This window comes from Brachionichthys hirsutus, chromosome 11 (genome assembly GCF_040956055.1).
Source record: "Brachionichthys hirsutus isolate HB-005 chromosome 11, CSIRO-AGI_Bhir_v1, whole genome shotgun sequence".
In the NCBI taxonomy this organism is placed as follows: domain Eukaryota; kingdom Metazoa; phylum Chordata; class Actinopteri; order Lophiiformes; family Brachionichthyidae; genus Brachionichthys; species Brachionichthys hirsutus.
Window position 1 is genome coordinate 9011586 of NC_090907.1, and position 23117 is coordinate 9034702.

A 23117-nucleotide genomic window follows, 5' to 3' on the forward strand; every position below is an offset into this window, starting at 1 on the left:
TTCTTTTGCTTACAAAAGACTAATTAGACAGAGTTAACTGTTTTTTTTAATTAAGACTATACTCATTATTATTATATTCTGTTAAATAACTAAAGGAAAGTGGAATATAGTAAATAATTCAAACATTTAAATTATGTAAAATGTTCATTAAAAAATGTGTAAGACTTTCTCCCTGTGGTTAATCTATCTAGTAAGTCTTATACATTTTTTTTTGTATAACTTTGGTATGCCAGGCTGCATAGCCTGATATTGATACGCATTTATAATGATTATAATAGCTCAGATAGAAAGCAGACAGTATTTTAAAAATGTGTCTGCAATTTATACCTTGACTTGAATTTGCACCTTCAGGTCTTGAAGTGGAACGGGGTGTGAAGTGGGAATGTGGCAGAATGGTCCCAAGCCGAAGAAGGAGGAGCTTCAGTCAAAGTCAAGTGATTGCATTGCCAATTTTCAAAATAGGCGGTTTGGTTTAGGTTCTATGTAATGGGACTGTGGCTGACTATACAGCTTTATTTAATAACCTGGTTACGATGCAGTTATAAAATAAGATGGTTTGAAATTCCCAAACTACTCAGCAGTAAATTAAATATCTCTCAAGCTTTGCTGGTGCAGGTATGTGTATGTTAAAATTCAACATTTTCATTATTTATTTATTTTTAAATGAGGGGAAGATGATTAATCAGGCAACCTCAAAACTTAAAAGTTGTCTTGACACGCAAAAAAATGAGTCATAGAAATACTTTAAGAGGAGCCTGTTGATGCAACAGCTCACCAAAAACTACCCATGACACAGATGGTTGTATTAATTTGTAGTTCAGGAAATGGTGATGGGAATTTGCTGGCAGGATTTGTAGGTAATATAACTGTGAAATTAAGTTTGACAGCTTGTTAGAGGAAATATTTTGGTTTTCATGCATTCAATAGTTACACTTTAACCTGACTATTTCTTTCACTGGCTCATTTTTTGGGGGGTCCAGTTTAAAAAATGATTGGCTCATTGGCCATTTGATCAATATTTACATCCAACATTTGAATTAAAATGATACCAACCCTCCGAGTAGCTTCCTATCTATTTCATACTAAATGAAACGTCTGGCAGCACTGCAGGTAGACAAAGCACGCAGAACAAATCTCTGCTGACAGGGCGACACAGCGTGGTGCGCCTTTCTGGCCATGGAGGCAGCCTGACAAGAGCACTTTTCAGCTCCTCAAGAAAATAAGCTCCTCTTTTATATTTACCTCTCCTCCACCTCTGGTCTCCAAGTCTATTGTGTGCTGAAACCTCAATGGGAAATGTCTAACAACTAACAGACCCCTTCCAGCTGGAAATGCCACTATTCACACCTCATTTCTTTGTGTTGTTGTCAGAGATCATTTTCAGCTTCTTACCATCTGCCTGCTGCTCAGAGCTGCATCTGAATTCAACACACTCATCGATGCTCCTTCTAGTGTTTCCTCATTGCAGATATTTGAGAATTTCTGGACATTCTAACCTTTCAATAATTATATGTTTGTGGAGTAGTAATTTGAGAGGAAAGACCGCCTGTGTGTGTAAATGTGTTGGCACTTTCAGTATTAAATAAGAAGAGCCAAAATGAATACCCAGGATTCTCTTTTTTTCCACAGTAGCTGACCCAGTACGAAGCCAGTTTCCCAATTTGGAAACCAATTTCTTGACATGGTCTTTCTTGACATTTATTTTACCAGGCTAGGCCAAACATTAAATAACAATAATGCTGATTTAGACAAAACTATCTATACCTTAACTTTTCAGATTTATAATGCACTGAGTGTATTTGGATACATACCATCATACCAAGGATTCAAATACACTACATACTATATACAAGCCGTTCAGGAAATTATTATAATAAGTGAACTTTGAGAATATGGACCAAACGCCAATATATATGGAACGCTGATATATATATGTCGAACTGAAAAGAACCAGGTACAAGAAGTGTGCTGAAAATCTATACATGTATGTGCACATCATAATATCACTTGGTAGCTAACAAATAAAGACAATGCCAAACATTCCACAACCTAATAGAATAAAAAATAAAAGCACAGTACAACAAATTTAGCTTTACCTAATAACCACAGTGAAGAGAATAAACAGGGATCCACACCAGACGGATGAGTGTAATATGTGCAGAAACAAAACAATAACATTTGTAATAGCCCATCAACAACAATAAGACCAGAAAGCAATTAGAACATGAGAACGACAAGGAAGCAGTGAGACAAGACCTTGGCCAGTAGGGCCAACAGAGGCATACATTTGAATTCAGCGACGCTAACAGTGAAGAAACAGGAAAAGGTCATTCATTATTGGTCAGACTTATTTCTGATGATGGATGCAGGTCTGTAACAAAGCATTAGTCGCTGGCCCCTCTGGTCATTAGCTTAACCAACCACACAAAAGCTTTGTCCTCTAACACAGTAAGGGCCAGTCATCACTAGGGTCACCGGTCCCGTCTGCCAGTGTCACAAAACAAACTCTCCTGGGACAACAGGGCAGTAAGTAACCCTTTGACAGAGACGCACTCCTTCATATTCAGCTCACACTCTATACAAACACGAGGAATCACAAGACTGCTGCTCTGGCTGTGTGTGTGAAGGTGGGCCTTACACAGTGGCTGCAGCTAACAGACATTTTGAGTTTCAAAGGTCAAAGGTTCCTCATTAACTTCTTCTTGTTCTGAGTGCAGCAAGATTTAGTCTTTCAAAGTTAATTATTTTCATTATGAACAATCACAATTCACTGTACGCTACACAGAGATGAGGAAAAAGTGTTTATGATCTGATATTATCTGTTATTTTACTCGACTTTATACTGAAGTCAAAACTTGTGAAAATTTCCAGCATCTCATTTAAAGCCATCTGTTTCATTTGTTTCAGTCAATTGCAGTAGCTCAATCTGTTAGTGGTTACAGACCAGTACAAACCTTTGATGTGCAATCTGTGGAATATGATGTGGCAGAGCTGTAATACCCACTCACAGGTCTGTGTCCAGAGTCCCATCAATAATTAAGGATTTGTTAAATTATTGATGAGGCTGAGTTGTAAGAAATGGTCAGAGGCTCCAGCTTTTTACAGTGATAATACCGGATGAATTACCCGATTAAAAGCAGAAACCAACTTTACAGCAACATAAACATGTTCTCTCGCCTGGAATCTCTTCCAAAACCAATTCCCTCCTCAATTTTCCCATCTTGCCTCAACTGTCTTTCCATTGGAACATCACATACAAAATAAGAGTGTGACCTTCCAGAGAAATACAAGCATGAGGAGATAAGGTAAGAGCAATGGAGAAACTTGAAAAACATGATGTGGCATTAAAAAAAGAAAAAATATATATATTTTTTTTTCACATGGGAATGGAGACTGTCGGTAAAACTTGACCTTTAATACACTACATGAGCACAGAGGTTTCTTTCACCCATCTTCTTTGCCTGGTTTCCTGTTATCAGATGTGCACACATTTTAATTAACATTAAGTACAAAATAAAATAAAAAAATATGTAAATGTTCTGCTTTGTTATTGTTCAAAACTGGTTGTTGGATAAAGTACTACAAGCACAGATCTAGCAAAATGCATTATTTCACATCATACACCATATATTTTGAGTATAAAATACATATATTTTCGGAATTCCATTTCCTGTCATCTGTTACTACTAATTTATTATATATTGAGGTGTATTTTAAATCTTAAAAATCTTCAATCCTTTTTTTCATTATGCATGCAATGCACACAGTACAGCGACACACAATGAAATTACATTTACACCATATAATTGGCTCATATAAACAATCCACACACGCACACACTGCTGCTGAAAACCACCAAGTCTGTTTTCGAGATGGTAGACTTCCGCTCATCATAGCAGCATTACATTTCCCTAAGACATTTAGCTTTAGCAGAGGTAGCAATATAACATTTTCCAAACATCAATGTGAAACATTGTGCTTCTAAAAACAATGAGGTGCATAGCAAACACATTTTAACAGACACAAGCATCCGTATCTATGGCAGTCATTATAAAACACAAAGTACTTTGTACTGAGGTTTTGAAAACAGTTCTAAAAATAAAGATTGTGATAATTATATAATTCCACCAAAAAAGACAGCCTTGCTTTTGGTCAATTCATCATTTAATGTTATTGAGTCAAGCTGAAAGGTTTTTGACGTCAACAAACAAGTTCCAAGTTGATTTAGAACTTTCAAAATTGTATTTCCTTGTGTCATAGAAAATTGCTTGCCATTAATCTGCTGCACCAATCCCTTGCAAAAGCACATACAAAATGGTCCCATGGTCACTGCTTAAGGCAATCCAAGGTCTTTATCTGCCAGGCCCCAGGGTGGTGGCAGGCATGCAACACATAATGCAGTCTGAATCGGGCCTTAAGATGACAAAACGCAGATGACTAGAAATACATTATTTTATTGTTGCAAAAATGACACCCATGAGAATATTTAGGGGACAATCGTGAGATGTCAGGAATTGTATCCACAGAAGACCATTTATGTTCAAAATCTAATATTTCAGTGTCTAATCTCAGGAGAGAACAAGTGGAAGTAGTAAAAATAGTGTACTTTTCTGTATAACGTCACTCATACGCTCTATCTTCACAGAAGATAGAGAGTAAAACACAATTCCTGGAGTGTTTCCGGTTGTCTCGTAAATGCAGGTCGGTTTTAATACTCTAAAAGTCTGAAAATTATCATTTTAATCCCTGCATGACGCCTGGCCAGTTGGACCCAGTTCCAAGTTTGTGAGATATTTTCCCTGCAATGCGTTGTTAATGGAAAATATTTAAAAGTAAAACAAATACTTTTTACTTTTTTCTGCAAAGAGAATTTCAAGCTGTGAAATGCTGATAATATTGTTAACTTGGATCAAATACATGTCACCTTTTAAATTTAGTGTTCCTTGCCAAATGAAAAAAAGTTCAGCCATGGAAATAGTGTTTGAAGAAGTTGAATGAAAAATTCAATTCACTATTGATATCAAGCTTTCCGCACTTACGTTCACCGCTCTTCACCACCCTCAGGTAAAATAACAGATTGAAAAGGATGATAAAGAGAAGGTGACGTCCTCAACACATGCTGGAAAAATTGAGGCAACAGAAAAAATATGTGAATCTGTTAAATGCATTTTATTTATATGAATATTTTTTGCCATAACTGTGGATACTGCTGTGTTATATGCTTAAGCGCATGTGAAACACACTCCCTCATTCTCTTGGTGTATCAGTCGCCTATCTTTTAAAACACATGTTCTATGTCAGGGGTCAGCAACCTAACACACGCTTGTTATGGCTCCCATGGGAGGGCATTTATGTTGGCACGCAGAGAATATTAAGAGGCAAAAATAATATTGCATAAACAAGTAATTGTTTTAATTGAGGGACTTCTTCGTAGCTGCCTGACAACAGAACAGAGGCATGTTTTAAACTGAAGCTGTCCACCTACAGGCCAGACATCGCACAGCTGAGCTGTGATAGACAAGGACAGGGATCCCAATAAAGTGCTGTTTCTTCTTCATGTCCATAAGTTTTATATGTGCCCTTCACAACACAGATTTATAGATGCGCACTATTACATATAAGGGTCGACTAAGGCACTTTGTAGTTAATTTAACATGTTTAAATACTGCAAAAATAAAAAATAAAAACAGATAATTTGCAAATGATTTTATTAAAGTAGTAAGTGTTGGCACTTTGGGCTTAAATATATTGTAAAGTGGCACCTGTCATGAAAAAGGTTTTCAACCCCTGTTCAATTTTACGTTCCATGGAGTGTTAAAGGCAACCAACTCTGGAGAGCGGAGCACTTATGGCCAAAAAGAGTATCCACTATGTAGAATCTGCTCACTTCCTGAAAGTGCTATCCTTAGACAACACTTTCACTTCTTTGTTCCACTTTAATTTTGCAATACTTATCTAACTTTAATGTTCTAGGGTGCATTTTGAAGTCATTTGAGTAGACAAAACACAGCTAGAACTCACTTATAGCTTATTTTGCTAGTGACAAAATGGCTAACTTCTTTACCTGGAGTTTCATGTATGCTTCCTTCCCAAGGATAAAACATTCAAAAACCATAATACACCCTTTCATGCTCATTTGACTGCAGGCGACAACGTTGCCCAGGCTCCATCATACCCAGGGCCACAGCAATTTTCTTTAAATACAGAGCGGGTTTATGCATAATGCTCTTGGCTCTTGGCAGTTTGGCTGCTCAAACTGCTGCTTCTGGATCACTTATATTGGGGTGTTTGTTTCAAGGTACGTGATTCTCATGCATTCTGTCTCTTTTGGACAAAGACTCCAGCAGGGCTAAATCAATTTTGCCACCAACATTTGAAGCTTGAGAGCTGAGGCCCATTCATCACTAATGAGGCCTTCCGTTCTGAGGCTTAACCTCACGGGTGCCCACTCAAAACACCGACTTCTAAAACCCCTTTGTATTTTTCAAATGCAAGCTATCAGCTATAGATGACTCCATCTTTGGGATTTTAATATTTGTCAGGGCTGCAGGACATCATCACATCTTCCAAAGCCACTGCTGCCCAAATAATACTGAAAAACATTTAAGCCAGACAGGCGACAATCTGGCTGTTAACCTGAATGCAACAAGTTTATCCCTACATCACATCTTCATCCTCGGTAGCGCATCCCTGTGTCGGAGATATGACATTTAATTTCCTTTCTTCACATTATTACAGACCTAACATAAAACAAATACTAACAAAGGCAATATATATATATATATGTAGCAATGCAAAACACAAAATGTACACAGCCTATCCCAGCTGACAATGAGCGAGGGGCGGAGAACACCCCGGAGGTGTCACCAGCGCATCGCAAGGCCACACATAGATAGACAACTAGTGATACACACACTCACACCTATGGATATTTGGTAAAAAAAAAAAAAAAAAACCCCGTTTTTGGAGGTGGGAGGAAGACGGAGAACCCGGAAAAATCGCATGCAGACACGGGGAGAAAATACAAACTCCGCACCGATAGGAATCGAACCTGGAACCTTCTTGCTGTGTGCAACAGCGGCACTCACTGAATAATGTATTATGGTTGTATTATATTTGTAACTTATGTGCACCGATCCTTTAATAAGTAAAATGCGACTGAGAATAGGGCTTACCTGTTTTATTAAATGGTTTGAAGGCACTCTTATCTCTGGCTTGACTGCATTTCATTGCCTATTAGGAATCTTCTTCTGAGCACTGACACATATTCCAATTAGTGAGCACACAGGCTAAGTGGGTTCTTTAAACATATTTTCTCTGTAGATTAGCGTGGACTAATACAGAGTGAGTACAGTATAGGTAACAGGATACATTGTAGAAAAAAAAAACATGTGTTGGCGCTGACTTCCAAATGGAGGTGTTTTTCCTTCATGAGAACAAATACTGACAATTCAAATATGATTCAGCTCGAAGACAAAAGATGGAGCGTTAAAATATGCTCCACTTGTTAAAGCACATTTTAATGGCCTGTCTTATGTTCACGTTAAACAAGGAACATAAAATGGCTTCAAGGTACTGCAAACGCCGCAATCACACTTTGTAGCAGCAGACACTTTCTCATTTGTGACAAAACTTGAGTCTGCTGCAATTTAATGGATCAGAGTTTCGTGCGTGGCAACAGATGGGGGTCTGGCACACCTCTCGTTATTGAGCCTCCAAGCCCTCCTCTCTTGCATCGCCACCTGTCCAGCAGGTCTAATGTTATTCTAGCACCTGGGCAGGCCATCACAACCTATCATCAAAGTTGTGCTCTGAGGGCATCCAGCCTTTCTTGCAACATGTCACAGCAAAGTGACACACATTTGTCTTGAGCCTGGACAATCCACAGTTTAAAGCATCTTGACAACATAAAACACACATTTGAACAACCCTTGAATATAAAACACAATAAAAGTAATTTCCCATGTAATGTCACATCTAGTTTTATTTTATAGATTAGCAGAATGGATGGATTAAGGGTTCATCTTCACACAAAAAACATGCACTTTTCTTTTCCAATATTGTGAAGAAGCATTTGACGTTGATCTAATAATTGGACTGGAACAATGCTCTCAGATGCCACTGAAGGATCCATATGTATGAAGTTAACCGCGGCATCAAACAGCTGAGTCCACTTATTTTGGATTTCTAGCAGAACACATATCTAGCAATGTGCGCCAGGAATGTACGATTAGTTCCTTATTATGTGTAGAACAGTCTTGGAAATTGATCACAAGCATTGCATGTCTTTACTTTAGACTTGTTGTTTGCACTTGTAGCAGCTCTTCCCTACTGCCTCATTCCTGTATGACGGTTATGGTGTTACAATAAAAAGGAAGACTTCAACATGCAATGGCTTTTCATAATGAACCTCATTAGAAATCACCCTTAATTCTTATGAAATATAAAGCCGTGGGCCTTCACACGATTTTATTATGTTTGCATAATGACAAATAAAGTATCTTGAATCTTGAATGTTAGACTTTTATTTATGAGACTGTTTGGATTCTGCACTCAAAGTGGCCGTCAGTGCTGTTCATCCATCATGTGTAATCTGTTGTTTTTCCTGAATCACCAAAGATATATATATACAGCTCAGTAAAAAAAAAAACCCTCATCTGTCATCAAGGCGGCGATTTATTTATTTTATTTCTGGTTTATTTGAATATGGACAAAGACAAAACATAGACACATGTAGCACAAGTATCTGATGCTTGCATTATAGCGCTTATAGCTGAAGCTAATTTGCAGCACCTGTCCATAGATGGGCTTCCAACACAGATATTCATAAAAACATGGAAAGGAAGGAAAATTGTTTTAAAAAGTCATCTATGCATGTTTTTATCACAGAACTAAAACAATTAAGAATAAAACAAGACAGTAATAAAAAAGAAATGTTAGAGATAAAACTATGTACACATTTAAACATGGGTACAGTGCTGCTGCTTGCACATCCAAGATTTCGTTTCTTTTTTGAAGGAGACCAATTGTGCCATAGATTTTAGGCGGACAGGGAGCAGATTCCACAGACTAGCACCTTTCACAGAGAGAGCGGATTGTGCGAAAGATGTTTTTCGGGGGGGCACCTTACAGTCCCCACCTGAGGCTGCCCGGGTGGACCTGCCAGAGCTCTGCAGTCTGCTGACAAACCTGCTCAGTGGTTCTGGTGCAAAGCCATTCACACATTTAAAAAACAGTTTAAGAACACTTAAATTAATAAAATTTAAGAAGGATAAAAACTTGTGTTTTGATAAAATATGACAATGGTGAAATCTAATAGGCTTTTGGTCAAACACCTTCAGGGCCCTGTGGTAAAGGCTCTCTATTGGCCTTAGCGTGGTCTGACTCGTTTGTGACCAAACAGTGGCTCCATAAGACAGACGAGACAGGATTATAGAGTTTAAAAACATCATTGCACAGCCGGGAGTCAAGCATTGTCTAATTAATTTAAAACAATTGGTGTTGGATCGGATGGATTTACATAACCTTTTAATGTGGCTTTTGAAATTTAAGTGCGAGTCTAAAATTATTCCTAGATATTCCACCTCTGATACCTGTTCAATTAACTCATCGTTTATTTTGATCTGCAAGGGGGTAACTGGGGATTTTTTAATGGAAAAATAGATGCATTTGGTTTTCTTTGTATTTAGAGTTAAGCAGGATTCTTTTAGCCATGTGGAGATCTTATTTAAACTATGTGTCAACTTTTCATTTATTGCAGTACAGTCTTTACCAGAAATGTGGACAACCGTGTCATCAGCATACATCTGTAGCTTGACTTCTGGACAGACCTCTGGGAGATTATTTATATAAAGACTAAAGAGAATGGGACCGAGAATTGTACCTTGGGGAATTCCAGATTTCCTTATGAAATTCTAGATGCACCATTTCAGTTTGTCCACCTCTGATGACGGCGAGAGAATTAGGGGAGACAAAAGTGTGTTGACCTGTCAGTCCTTGACTGCAAGGTTTCATCGCTTTTGTTAACAGATTACCAAAACTACTGCTCAGTGAAAGGCCAAGAAGTTGATTAAAAGGCATGTTTGCTTGGAGGCAGGAAGAACAAAGGTTTCCCAGCTCTGCACGAGGAGCAGAGTATCTGCACGGCTGCCATTAAAACTGTAATATTGGTTTGGCCCCTCCGGACCTCAGTCATCAATAAGAAGGTCCCCTTGACTGACAACGGCAAACAGGAAAACAGCTCACAGGCACAATCCCAACTGATAAGGCTCATAACCTCCTCATTCACTCTTCACTGGAAGAGGTAATCGAGTCAGGCTGACATCATGAACTGAGATAATGCCAATACATACCATTTTCTCACACTATGCTCAATAATTAAAGCGCTATAATCTGCTGATTGCCCGAGTCTAAGGGTGAAGGCACTTGCTTTAAAGTAAGGTTCAGTACGGCCATTACTGCAGTGACATGCAAACTACTGATCTATTGTGCATTCATAGCAATGCTTTGGTCTCAGGGTATTTCATGTCACCCCCAGTTCTTGTCCCCAAACAGCAACAATAGAGAAAGGGGAATTCGTTTTTTAGTCCAAGCAGCATATACTAATGAGCCTTGCAGGAGTTTGTACTGGTCTGTTCAATTATGTATTCATAGCTTTACTCTTCACTCCAGAGAAAATAGGAAACACAGAACTATTGACTGCCGCTTCCAAAGCCAGCTTCTCACATTCTCAATACAACAATATTCTGATCTGAGCCAAAAAAAAGTGTATTTTCCTCTTGCCTCACTGCCTCCTGTCCAATATGTAATTTAGCACTGTCATAACTGATATCTGTGACAGTCTTGCTGATAGTTCCTTCATAGACTAGCAATCATCGGATTTGCTCATGTCACCGTGTTGACGGAAAAACAAGGGCTTCAATTTTATCAGCATTGTCAGTTCAGCAGTCATCCAAGCCAAGTTACGCTGAATGCCCATGACTACAAAACGCTCCTCAGTGCAGGCTATTCTTCATGTGTTTGTTTAGTGCATTTCATAAGGAAATGACACGCAATGGCATTCATCCTACTTTTGTTAACCCACCTCACAAGCAACATCTGGAGATTTGAATTTAAATAACTTTCACCTAATGTGTCTTGATTGTAATGTGTCCGCAGTAATGGATGCGCCGTGTGGGAAGCGACTGTTCACACACGGTAGCTCCAGCATCGTTTCAGCCCTTGGAGAGAGGCCAAAGATGAGGCGGGGGTATTGGCTAAGTAACGTTGCTGCCCTCCATCACGCTCCACACAAGATGGACAGAGGACCCATTCCTTCTCTGCAGAGACTGACTGATGGGAAGGACTAATGTGAGCGTAGAAATGCAAGGCTCTACACGTGTCATTAAAGATGCACCAATGCCAATACCAGTATCAGGTATCATTAAAACCACTATCATTACTCTGAAATCACTGCAGCCAAAACCACGTCATGGCAAAGCAACATTAACCTCTATTAGGTGACCAGTAAGGGGAGAAGGAGCAGTGTCAGCATCCCTTCATTCTTCCATTTTCTGAAAGTGCGTATCCTGTGGGTTGTTGGAGAGCATCCCAGCTGACATTGAGCTATAGCCGGGCGGTACCCTGGGGTACACCCCAGACAAGTCACTAGTGCATCACAGGATAATGATGTGGATTGATACGGATTTTACATGGTCAACTCACCACTTTATGTGTCTCTCACATCCTCAATATGGCTGCCAATGATGGGCTACTGACTTAAAGTATCCCTGCAGTGGTAAGCTAGATATTTATATTTGTTCAGAATTCTAACATTTGGCATGATGCAACAGCATCATGTTGAAATATTGATCTCATTGCAGTCAGCAAGTATCAATAATCACAGAATATTTTTTTTACAACAAATGGATACCTTGGAATCAGACTGGAGTTGAATTATTTATTTCTACACAGCACCGAAGATCTACGGCACCTACCGGGGTTCCTGACTGATGGTGTTTATTCAGAACATTATCATGCCACAATATTGTTGAACTTTGTTTGTTAGTTTTTGGATCTAACTGTGTCATCACATCATCATGTTATCGTATTATGTCATTGCGTGAAATCTTTTAATAACTCTTTTTGATTTATTTTACGAGGTTATTTCAAAGGGTTGAAACATGTAAAGACTCTTATCTTTTGAATGAAAGAGAACTAACGTCCTGTCTATAGGAGTTTGATCCATTGCTATTTTTGTGGTCCTTGTTCAACAACATTAATGCAGTACTCTACCCACACAATTCTGATACATAAATAAAATAACAGTACTTGACACTGGAAAACTAACAAAAAAAAGGATCATTATGGAAAATTTGGGATTTGCTTTATCACCAAATCCATGTCAGCGTACACAAATGTAATCCTGTTTTAGCCACAGTTTTGCCTCGAGTGTAAAATCCTTAAAATCAGTTACTGTGAATGATAATGTTCATCTATTCATCACGTGTGTGCCAACATTTCAAGAAATTCCCTCAAGACATTCCTCAGACATTCCCCCCCTGAAACAGACAGATCACATGACATCTCCAGCTTCAGCAGGCACCGGCACTTTGGCAAATATCTTTTATTTATTTACTTTTTTACAGCTAATTTCTTTCAACTTTTGGATTAGCCAGATGTAAACTGCCAAAAAGAGGCTTCACAGTGCCTTTTCAGAAACCTATGGATGGTGTCACAAGACATCCAATCATCCCTATATTATTATACACCCAATGTCTGTGATGTATGGATTGTGTGATTATGAAAAATTAATGACTGAATTGGTGTAGGGTAAATGGAATATATACTCATAATTCATTCATTCATTTTCCTGATTGTTTTATCCGTAATATTGGTCGTGGATATTGCTGGAGCCTATTGCTGTGAGGCAACAGCGCCACCCACTGCGCCAATGTGCTTGCCCTAATTTAAGACTGTATTATTTAATTTTGGTCCATGAATTTTAGGAATGTAATTTTGGTTTCATTCTTTTTATTTTGAAGACTTTGACGGTTTACTCCCTTTTGCATTTTCTTATTAATTTTTCCAAAAGTCTATGTTGGTGCCAAGCAAAGCTTCTACCAGCCGAGCCTACTCTATACTCTGTGTAGCCGCTTCACCACTATGCCTGAATGGGCAAAGGTAGAAGCTTTTTCCTGTTGATGAAAGACACGTGCACGCGCCTGCTGGAATATGGGATACATTGAATCCATTAAATTGGTATGATTGAGTCTTTCAGAAATTGTGGTGATACAGAAATACGGAGCTGAACGAGGTGGGGTAGGGACACATCTCTGCAGTTTCACACACACACTGCCTATTAGAATACACCGAGAGACAGTGTTGTCGTGAGACAACCAATTAGGCAGGGAAATTCTATGAAAAATGAAAGTGTGAATTAAAATGCAGGATATAATTGAAGGTAATCTGACTCCAGCCTAGTATTTGGACTTTCCAGTGAAATGAAACAGAAACTCTATTCTTACTCAAATGAGTAACATTTGTAACCACTCATTTTTTTAAATTATTACTGACCTGTTCAGTACAAACAATGCAGCCATATGGAGAACATATTAAGTGTTAAGGGAAAATTGAAAAGCGTCATGAGCCTGATTCAAATACGGTGCTCTGTGAGGTACTTCAGCCGATGTCCAATTCATTAATTTTGTTTTGCATGTCATCCAAGAACAAACACTTGGCGAATCAGGAAAAACACCACATATTTTGTTATTTTTCTCTATCAAAAAATAATAATAAAAGATTATGTTTATTGCTCTTCAAGATATATGCCCAAGCAAGCTAATGAGGACAAGGTCACAGAAATATCAGGTTTCAAATGAAACTGAATCATTTTCTTAAGCTGGTCATAGATGACACACATATCAAAGTTAAGCATGACTTACAAGGCCTCTATTTTACCAGCCTATAATACAACCAGCTTCAGTAACTGGACCACATTATTGCTGCGTCTGTTGTCAGATGAAATCCCATAACAGAGACACAAGGAGAGATTGGTCTGGTTTAACAGGCCGGCAGATATTGGTTATCAGATTGCAGCCCGAGAGCATTTTACACATGAACTGCTGTAAAAGTGAAGGTTGGAACAACTTCAGACCCTTTAAAGTGGAGCACGAGTTTATGATAATTCCTTGTCACGCTGGACAGAACATCAGTTCATCTGGCCACAGGTGGCCACAGGTGGCTAGATGAACTTTGATCAAGAAATCAAGCTCAACTTAAGGTGTAAAGAGATGAGACAGGATTTGCCACAATACTTTTCTCTCAGTGTTGTGTCACATTTAATTCATGATGCTGTGTCCAAGGCCTAGCTGATGGGGTTAGGAAATATTCCACTGACCCAAGGACAGCGGCAGCACCGAACTGCAAAGTCTGCAAAGTCTGCAACACTTGTATTTGGGGAAATCCGTTAATCTTTTATATACCTTTGCTACATTAACACATGCGATTGATGTTAATGTGAGAACGAAAGATGTTCAATTAGGCCAGGAAATAAACAGCAGTGGAAATAAATCAGCTTTTCTGATTCAGAGAAAGGAATACACACCATTGACGGTCAGGTGTGCAAATAAATTAGCACCTGCTTTGGAGAACTTGGACCATGTATTTCATTATTCCTCTCTTAGAGAAAAAAAAGTGCAATCATTGCACTTTTCTTACCCATATACTCACTGTACCATTATTTCTGATGCCAGCAGCTTGGCCTGACAGAACTACAATAGCGTAAGGACCTGGGGTAGGATTTATGGCGAAAAAGAGAACTAATGAGCAACTCAGCTATAATGTATTTACACCCCTGGACCGGGGAACTGCCATATCTGTTCTTCTGTGTGTGTGTGTGTGGGTGTGTGTGTGTGTGTGTGTTTAAGGAAGGTCAATGCAGGGTAAAAGTATTGTCTGCTTGCGCCGAGTTTAATTTTCCAAGAGTCATGCAACTACATCAAGTAATAGCATCTGCTTTTTGTACTTTTGTACTCACGTTAGAAGATGTAAATTGGGATATTGCATATTATCGCTTAGGGAGACTGATGTTTCATGAATGGTAACAATTATTCCATCTCTGCAGGTGCACTGTTCATTGAATTGCATTGGCAGACAAGAAAGAGCCAGATCAAGAAGGTTTAGCATCGCTGCGAAGAACTAATGACTCATGACACAAGGCTGGCATCCAAAGAAAAAAAATACAGGCAGAGCACAGAGGCACCGAACTCGCCGGAATGTCATAGACTGTGTCCTCGGCTCAGCAACAATGTTCACTTTCACCAGAACTATTGAGCCTTGGCTTCCTATGATCTACAACAGTAAGTCACTACTAACTCACTACTCAGACTCCTTTCTTGACTTAGAGTGTCGCAATACGAAAGACTCTCAGACCCTGTTCCGCCATGTCGTTGATGTGTAATGTTTTCTGTAGGGATAATCTGAGATGGATGAAAATTATTACAATAACTACTTCTTTATTGTACAAATAATACTGCAATATTTTTTGCCTCAAAAGAATGAAACTCATACTCAGTTCATTCAATAAACACTGAAATAAGAATGTTATTATTATTATTGTTGTGGTATTATTGTTATTTATGTAATGTACACAAAACAGGTTTACCCAAATAAGACAGACTTGTGCATTGTAAACATTTGAGAGGTCACAGCCTACAAACGTCAGTGAACGGTGTGCCGGCAAATCAATGAGCAGCAGGAAGGCTTCGACGTATAACCTGAGTTAGTCACCTCCCTTTACTCAAATCCTGCTGCCGGGTCAAGAGCATCCATACCATCGGACACAGACGTTCCATGTGCCTTTCCATTGCACGAGTGTAGGGAGCCACACTCTTGAATTAACTGGTCTACTGAAGCAGTCAGATATAAGCTGACACCCTTAAGAATTTCCATTATGCTGCTCAGCCTGAAATGGATATCAGATTATCAGTGAAGAGAGTGAATACTAACAAATCTCCTTGCAGCCAAGTAGCTTGAAGAAGGCAGGATGGCAGCTGTTGCCCTATAAATCTGATCATGCTGCTGCTCCCAGAGGCGCACTGGAGGCTTCCAGAAAGAGCAACCAGAGCTGCCCAACACGTTGGCGCCGAGCATCATACCAAGCTGCAGTTTCCTTTCCTTCTCTTTGACCTTAAGTTTAGCTGTAATTCTCAAAGCCAAATGCCCCTGTTAACTGATTATCCAAGGGATATGATATCTATAAATGGTACAACCCTTGAGCTTTTCCAAGATAGCTTCTTTTTTTTTTCTTACATTTAATCTGTAACATCTAGTGGTTTGATGAAACCTGGCAGCAATGTGAAAGTAAAAAGAACAGCTCTGGCAACTTCACCAACAACACTAAATCATGCTATACGTACAACATTTTCCTGGTTAGTGCTCAGCCGATGTGAAAAGCACCTCTAAACTCTGTATAATTCCACACAAATAGTTCAGGCAGCCCATTCATCAAAAACCATTTTTCTCCTTTCACTCTTTCCAGCTATAGGCGAGGTCCCTGTCCCCAGCGAGGGAAGACGGGGCCGTAAATACCTGCAAATGACCCAAATATATTAAACATGGTACATAGGGGAAAACAGACTAGAAATGTGCAGTGATTCATTTTCGCTTTCATCACAACCCTGTAAACACTCAAATCGACATGAAAGAAACTGAAAGAGCCCCTTGCATTTAAAAAATACATCAATAAACCAACAGACTTTCCTGTGAGATTCTAAAGGCTCGAAAAGAAAGCTAAAACTTTTTTTCCCCAACTCATTTGAATTATTTGCAGTATATGCCTGACAGTCTGGCCATGAAATAGCAGCAGCTCTTCCATCTGTACAGCACATCTTCACTGTGAACTTTATATCGCATTAGAACCTCAGGCTATGGTGTAATCATGTCCACTGCCCACCGGTGGGTCTGTGGTGCCATGGGGTCTGCACACTGCCTTCTGCAGCGGCATGGCAAAGAGCAAATTGCCAAGGGCATTCATTCCTGCTGTTCCACAGGCCCATAGTGTGACTGGTCTCTTCTGATATATATCTAGCCCAAGGGATGATGTTCAGTTTAATTATGGATTCAAGGGACATCAGTCAAAGTTATTGTTGTTCTTGTTTTACACAGCAATCCATACAAGCTGCCTCTGCCGAGAATATCCCATAGAGATTTCAAAGGACTGTCACTGGACCAGGAAGTGAGCACCAGAAGCCAGGTGAACTTTGAATAATTGATACGGTGTAATTCCCAAACCAGAGCATGTCTCCAGCAGCTGTCGTCTAATCATCCTTTCGCAGGGGAAGACGTCACGGCTTTGTTGTAGCAATGGTTAGTATCATGGGGATTTTGCTCTTCCAACAGTTGTAGGGAACTCAAACTGGTTCTTACACAGGAGCCATGTCAAATACTCTGCACATCCCTGCTCTCTTGACAGTGGCCTCCAGCAACACTCATCCCTCCCCTGGTAGAGCTGAAGGCAATATGGCCATTGCCTTCAGCCATGGGGAGCTTTCCTTCTCAGGACAGCTACAGGCTCAGTTGTGTTGATTCTCGTCATGACATTAAAAATCTTCCTGTTGGTGGGAACATGAGCAGACACTTGGAGGTGATGTCCAAGACTGCTTAATGTTTTTGTTAAATGCTGAATTAAGCTGTTTGACCGTGTTAGAACAGTCACAACAAGTAAATACAGTAATACCTCGACATACAAGTGTTCCGAGACACGAGCAAACCTGTGAGCAATATTTTCCTTTGAGACACGAGCAACTTCCAGATGCTGGCGCTGCGAGTATTTATTAGAATTGATGGGTCCGAAGAAAGCGAGTGGTAAGGATGGCAGTGAAAAGAAAAGATGCACGATGATGACGATGGAGATGAAGCATTTATTTATCGATGTATGAGTTACGAACTCGGTCCAGGAACGAAAGTTCAGTGTTATTGTATCTACTTTATCCCTTCATTCATTTCAACAGAGCATGTAGTCATTTTATCGTGGAAGATCAAATATCTTTGTTAAAAGCAAGATGCGTAGATTAATTTCAACGGTCCCAGGAAACGACCAGAAGCGATTTCTTGAAAATATGCTGCTAATGACTTGGTGTCGCCCTTTTTCTTTGGATGCATGTACCCATGTGTATATGCCAGATTGCAAGCAGGCAGTGGGATGTGAACGAACAGGGATATGCACAGATGGCTAAGTTCATTAGTTGACTGATTCATATTGTAATTGTTCTTAAAAATGGACCATTACACCAAATTTGTAGAACAATAAGTGAAGGAATATTTGACCAAGAAGAGGTAACGACTACATTTGTATCTCTGTGATGACAAATTCCAGAATTATGCCCGTGATTTCCAAACGGATGATGAAGACAGTCAGGAACAAAAATGCAAAGTAACTCCAACATCAAGACCGACACATGCTCCCCACTGCTGGAGCCAGAGACTCTTGGCTGCGACGGAGAGGCTTCCAGCCAGCTCTTCTTGGCACCGCTGGCTATCTGTCCTGGAAATACTGATACTCAGGGTTCATTTACATAATCCTGCTTGTGATTGGTCTCAGTTTAATTGAGGGTGGTAATGCATTTCTATAACAATGTTTCACCCCTCAACACGCCAACTTAAATAGAACATTGCGATGACATCTGGTAAAGCACTTGGTGATTCCATAATCATAAAGAAGAAAAGCAATTTGATATTGAATGCTTTGGGGCTCCTGCGCTTTCAGGGACGAAGAAGCTGTCAAACCTTTTTTTCTAAGTGTGTGGTGCTGGCTTCCGACTGGGCAAACTCTGATGAGCTAGCCAGTCCAAGCTACTGTGGTGACACAAACGAAAAACATTGCGTCTTCTTTGCATCAACAAAATAGAAACTGGAACTGCAGTCTATTTTCAAACCAGATTAAATATTGGATTTTAGAAAAAGTAAATTGGTTTGTGTGTCAAAATGAAAATCTTTCAAAGAACCGCTGCATGTGCCAGCTCATTATATACAAAAGCAGAAAGCCAAAATGAAATTTTCCAAATTTTACTCCCCATTCCACTGAGATCAAAAATGCGGGAATACAGATATATATAAAAATGTCATTTTCATAATGCAGGAGAATAAAGTTGCCTTTGACTTTGTATTATTTATTTATTTAATTATGTAGCTTGCAAATTATTAGAAATTGGTAGTTTTTCAACCTCCATGCCATCCGGCGACTATCAACAGTAATTTTCTATAATTTCATTTAATTATGCTATCCTTTCAAAGCAATAATTTATTGGTCCAAACAGATGGGGACATTTTACATATTTCCAATTAAACGAAATCGATTACCGCCATAACACAGAGCTTCACACTCATCAGCAATCACAGTGAAGCAAGTAGCATCATGGCATTCAGTCATGACTTCACCTCAACAGATGCCACTTTGTGTCAACGCTCAACTCCTGGTGGGAAGTTACGCTCACACCTGCAACCTCCCAGTGCAAGGCTTCTTCTCAAACAATGCAACTATGATGGTGCGATTAAGTAGGCTGCCACAGGAGAGCACATTGCTTCTGGTAAGGAGGGATGTCTGTGCCTGAAGCAATCTGGGGACCCAGGAAACTGTCTAAAGACCTCTAATGCAATCCTGCAAGCTACTCATTACTGCCCACTGTATTGACTATATTAAAGATCAAATCAATTCTTCCCATAATGCTTTCACTCAAGAAATAATCACTCATGTATTTTGTATTTAATGGTGCGAGGCAGCAGCGCATAAATCCATGCATGTGGAGGTGGCGATGCTAATGACTTAAGCAACTTGTGCCTCAGAAAATCCTATAACTTGCTGTGCTGAGGCAGAATAATTCTTTATTGTAGCTTTTCATTGTATTTATTATACTGAACAATGTGTTCTGCCGGTGAAGCTACATGTCTGCTTTCAGCATCCTCTTAAAGGTGTAAGACAGGTCACTTTTATTCTATAAGAATGATGTACTTCATGCCTTTTTTAAAGATCATATTGCATATTCTGATGACCTTCAACCAAAAAATGACAGTCTAACATTGTGTGGTTTACATTTCCTTCTTCATACAGGTTTTGTTGTTGTCTTTCTATTGCAGCACTACACAGACGAGCCATATCATTACAGTATCATCCATTATGTGAACATTATCGATTATCTCATTATAGTGGGTGGGATGCATTACGCAACAAGTGAACATTGTGTCCTCAAAGTTGATGCGTTAGAAGCAGAAACAATATTAAAGTGTAAGACGTATTTGACCAAGTAAAAAGTAAATCTCAGAAAAAGCAGGTCTCGTTAGGAATGTTGCTACAACATTATTGGTGGGTGGACATTCTTGAAAAAGAAAAAAGTGGTAGAAATTCATCAGAACATTGTGTGAGACTTGTTGTCAGTAAATCCAGAGGGCATCATGATTAAGTTATAAATATGTTTTACTTGGCTCATAACTTACACAAAAAGTGCATCACTGCTAAAGAACAATGCAAGTGACTAATGCCACCAAATGCTAATACATATACATACATACATGCCCACTACATGATAAAATAAAAACTTTGACTGTAACTCTTTGAGTGAAAATACATGTTTCAGAAAACTTGATTATGTTAATATCATGCAAATCCATGCAGGAGCAGCAACAGTGCAATCCTACCCCGGAAGTGTCTCTTGAGAAAAGGGGAAATTCCTTTTAAGCAGCGGAGGAATGGAGCAATGTACAGTATAAAATAAATTCACTTCTCTAGAGTTTCTGTCCACACTTAATATATGTATGCGATTGTTTCTGTAGAGGTTTCATGTATTTCTGGAATGATAAGTTAATATATGTTAATATTATTAATGATTTGTGCTAATTCAGTTTATACTCCAGACATAAACAGCATGTTGTTAACATGAGTCCCTGATATAGGTTCGAATAAATAAATAATGTTGAAAAAAACATTGTTAGATTAAAGTATTTCCAAGTGGCTCGCACTAAACTGCGATCCAGGTGGAACGATCTCTTGGCATCTTTAGATGAACCAGCGGCCTGAGCTTTGAAATCATCAGCACTCTGTCAGTCATTTTCCAACAGGCTCGAGCAGAGCAGATTAGCCTGGCTCTCCACCAGCAACTCCATCGATGCATTAGACTCACAGATGAACACAAAATGATCTCTAATTCGTTCAGAACGAGCAAATAGATAAAACGCCGTCTGGCATGAGGCAGAATGGAAGGTGTCGTTTCAGGATAGCTGGGCTTTTCAACTCGGCTCATAGGACATGAAGGTCACAGCACATGTAGATTCAATGTGGGCCAGCTCTCGGCAGCGACGCAGGCTGAAGGCGCTGAGCTACATCTCCAGGAGGACAACAGAGTGCCACTGTCATGGGGAGTATATACCCTCTCTGCCACTGAGAGCGGTCAAGTGGAAGGGGCCAGCCCTCAAGCAGGAAAGCTTGTGTGAGTGTGTGTGTGTGTGTGTGTGTGTGTGTGTGTGTGTGTGCGTGCGTATGTATGCAGAGGGAGCAATCTGGAGTGTGCTGGAGGCTATGGCCTATTTGACATGATAAATTCCCTTTTTGCAGCCTGCAAAGCAAAGCGGGAGCAGGTCAACATCCTTCCACATCACCCGCTGTTTATCTTCCAAGATCTGGTGGCGGGTTGCATCCTCTGGGCCCGCCCTATAGCCACTCTTCTCCTCCCTCTGTAATCACCATAATTTATGATGACATAAATGATCATGATGACCACGCACTTTGCAATGCATTTGTTTGATTGAAAGGCCATCACAATAAAAAGTGTATTATTTTTAACCATGTGGCATTGAGGACATGCAGTCTGCAAGTGGCATTTATAGAGGTATGCAAATGTTTAGTGTGCTTCAACTGGCTTGAACTGAATCAGGTTTACCCAGAAAAACAAGGTAGAATCTCTGAGGTCTGAGATCCAAACCTCAGACTGAAGAGAAAAAGAGAGCTGGGAGGGAGAAAAAATTCAATTCCAAATCTGTGGCTTCAAAAGTGGATGGAAACTGAATGCAAATAAACTTCTTTCTGTGTGTTGTGATTTATTACTGTGCCGAGCGGTAGTGCCGGGGCAGGCGGTGTATTGAACGGAATGACTCTCCTCACATATTGGAAAAGCGGATCAACAACAGAGCACAGGAATCATAGCGCTAGACAGATGAATGACCTTCAGTCCTCCTTGGCGGGGATAGGTAGATTAATTTGTTCAGGGAGCCAATCGTTCACCCTGGTGAAATCATTATCTGGGAAGCTGATCTATATACTGTGTCTATTTTAAAAATATATATAATTCCACAGAAGTTAAATAAAAGCGATGAGGGGATGCATTAAATTAATGAATCACATAGTATAAATGGTGCAGGAAAATGGTTAAATGCCTTTTTATAAACTGCAATCAGTTCTGAAGGCCACTTTTATTGCATAAGTTTAGCATAACACAAATAACTGCCTCATCATGGGCCAGATTGTGAATTCGCCATAACCTAATGCTAACATGGAATTTGATTTAATTTCTGTTTGGAATCATAACCCTGCGGCACTCCTCCCACTAACCATGCACTGTGCAACATGTGTAGACAACAGCCATGCAGTCGCAATTCTGTTTAAGCTGAGATGTGAAATGTCTGCTAAAATGTATATCATTGAAGTCCCTGGTGCTTGTTTTCCTCCGACTATAGTTTTCTGTTGTCGATCATTTGACAAAATAGAGAAATGCATGGGGAATCTGGACTTTCCTAGTGTTTGTTTTAAAAGCCATTACTTTTGCTGGTTGGTTTGTGAACCACTGGGATGCTCTGCTTTTCAGTACATCAAGCAACAGTCAATAAAAAAAACAAAATACACTGTTGAACAAACAGCAGCACTGTGAATAAAAAGCTAGCCACAGGCTTCCTGTTCACTGTACTCTGATCGTGCTCATTGTGAATTCTAAATAAAATAAAAAATATTGACGATTGGCCTTTTGGGTTGCATCTCCCTTCTTTCTACATATTTCTGCGCTGATGAGTCAAGTCACTATTGCTCTGCCATGGATGAGCCTCAATCTCCATGCGCAATGACTGCACCAGATAGCAATCCTTTCACCACAGCCCTG

At 39.6% G+C, this 23117-nt stretch overlaps 1 protein-coding gene across 1 annotated transcript in view; it reads right to left on the reverse strand.

The window, feature by feature from the left end:
- cadm2b (cell adhesion molecule 2b) overlaps window positions 1-23117 on the reverse strand; it is a 112925-nt gene that overhangs the window by 40594 nt on the left and 49214 nt on the right. The gene's annotated exons all lie outside the window — the stretch shown is intronic.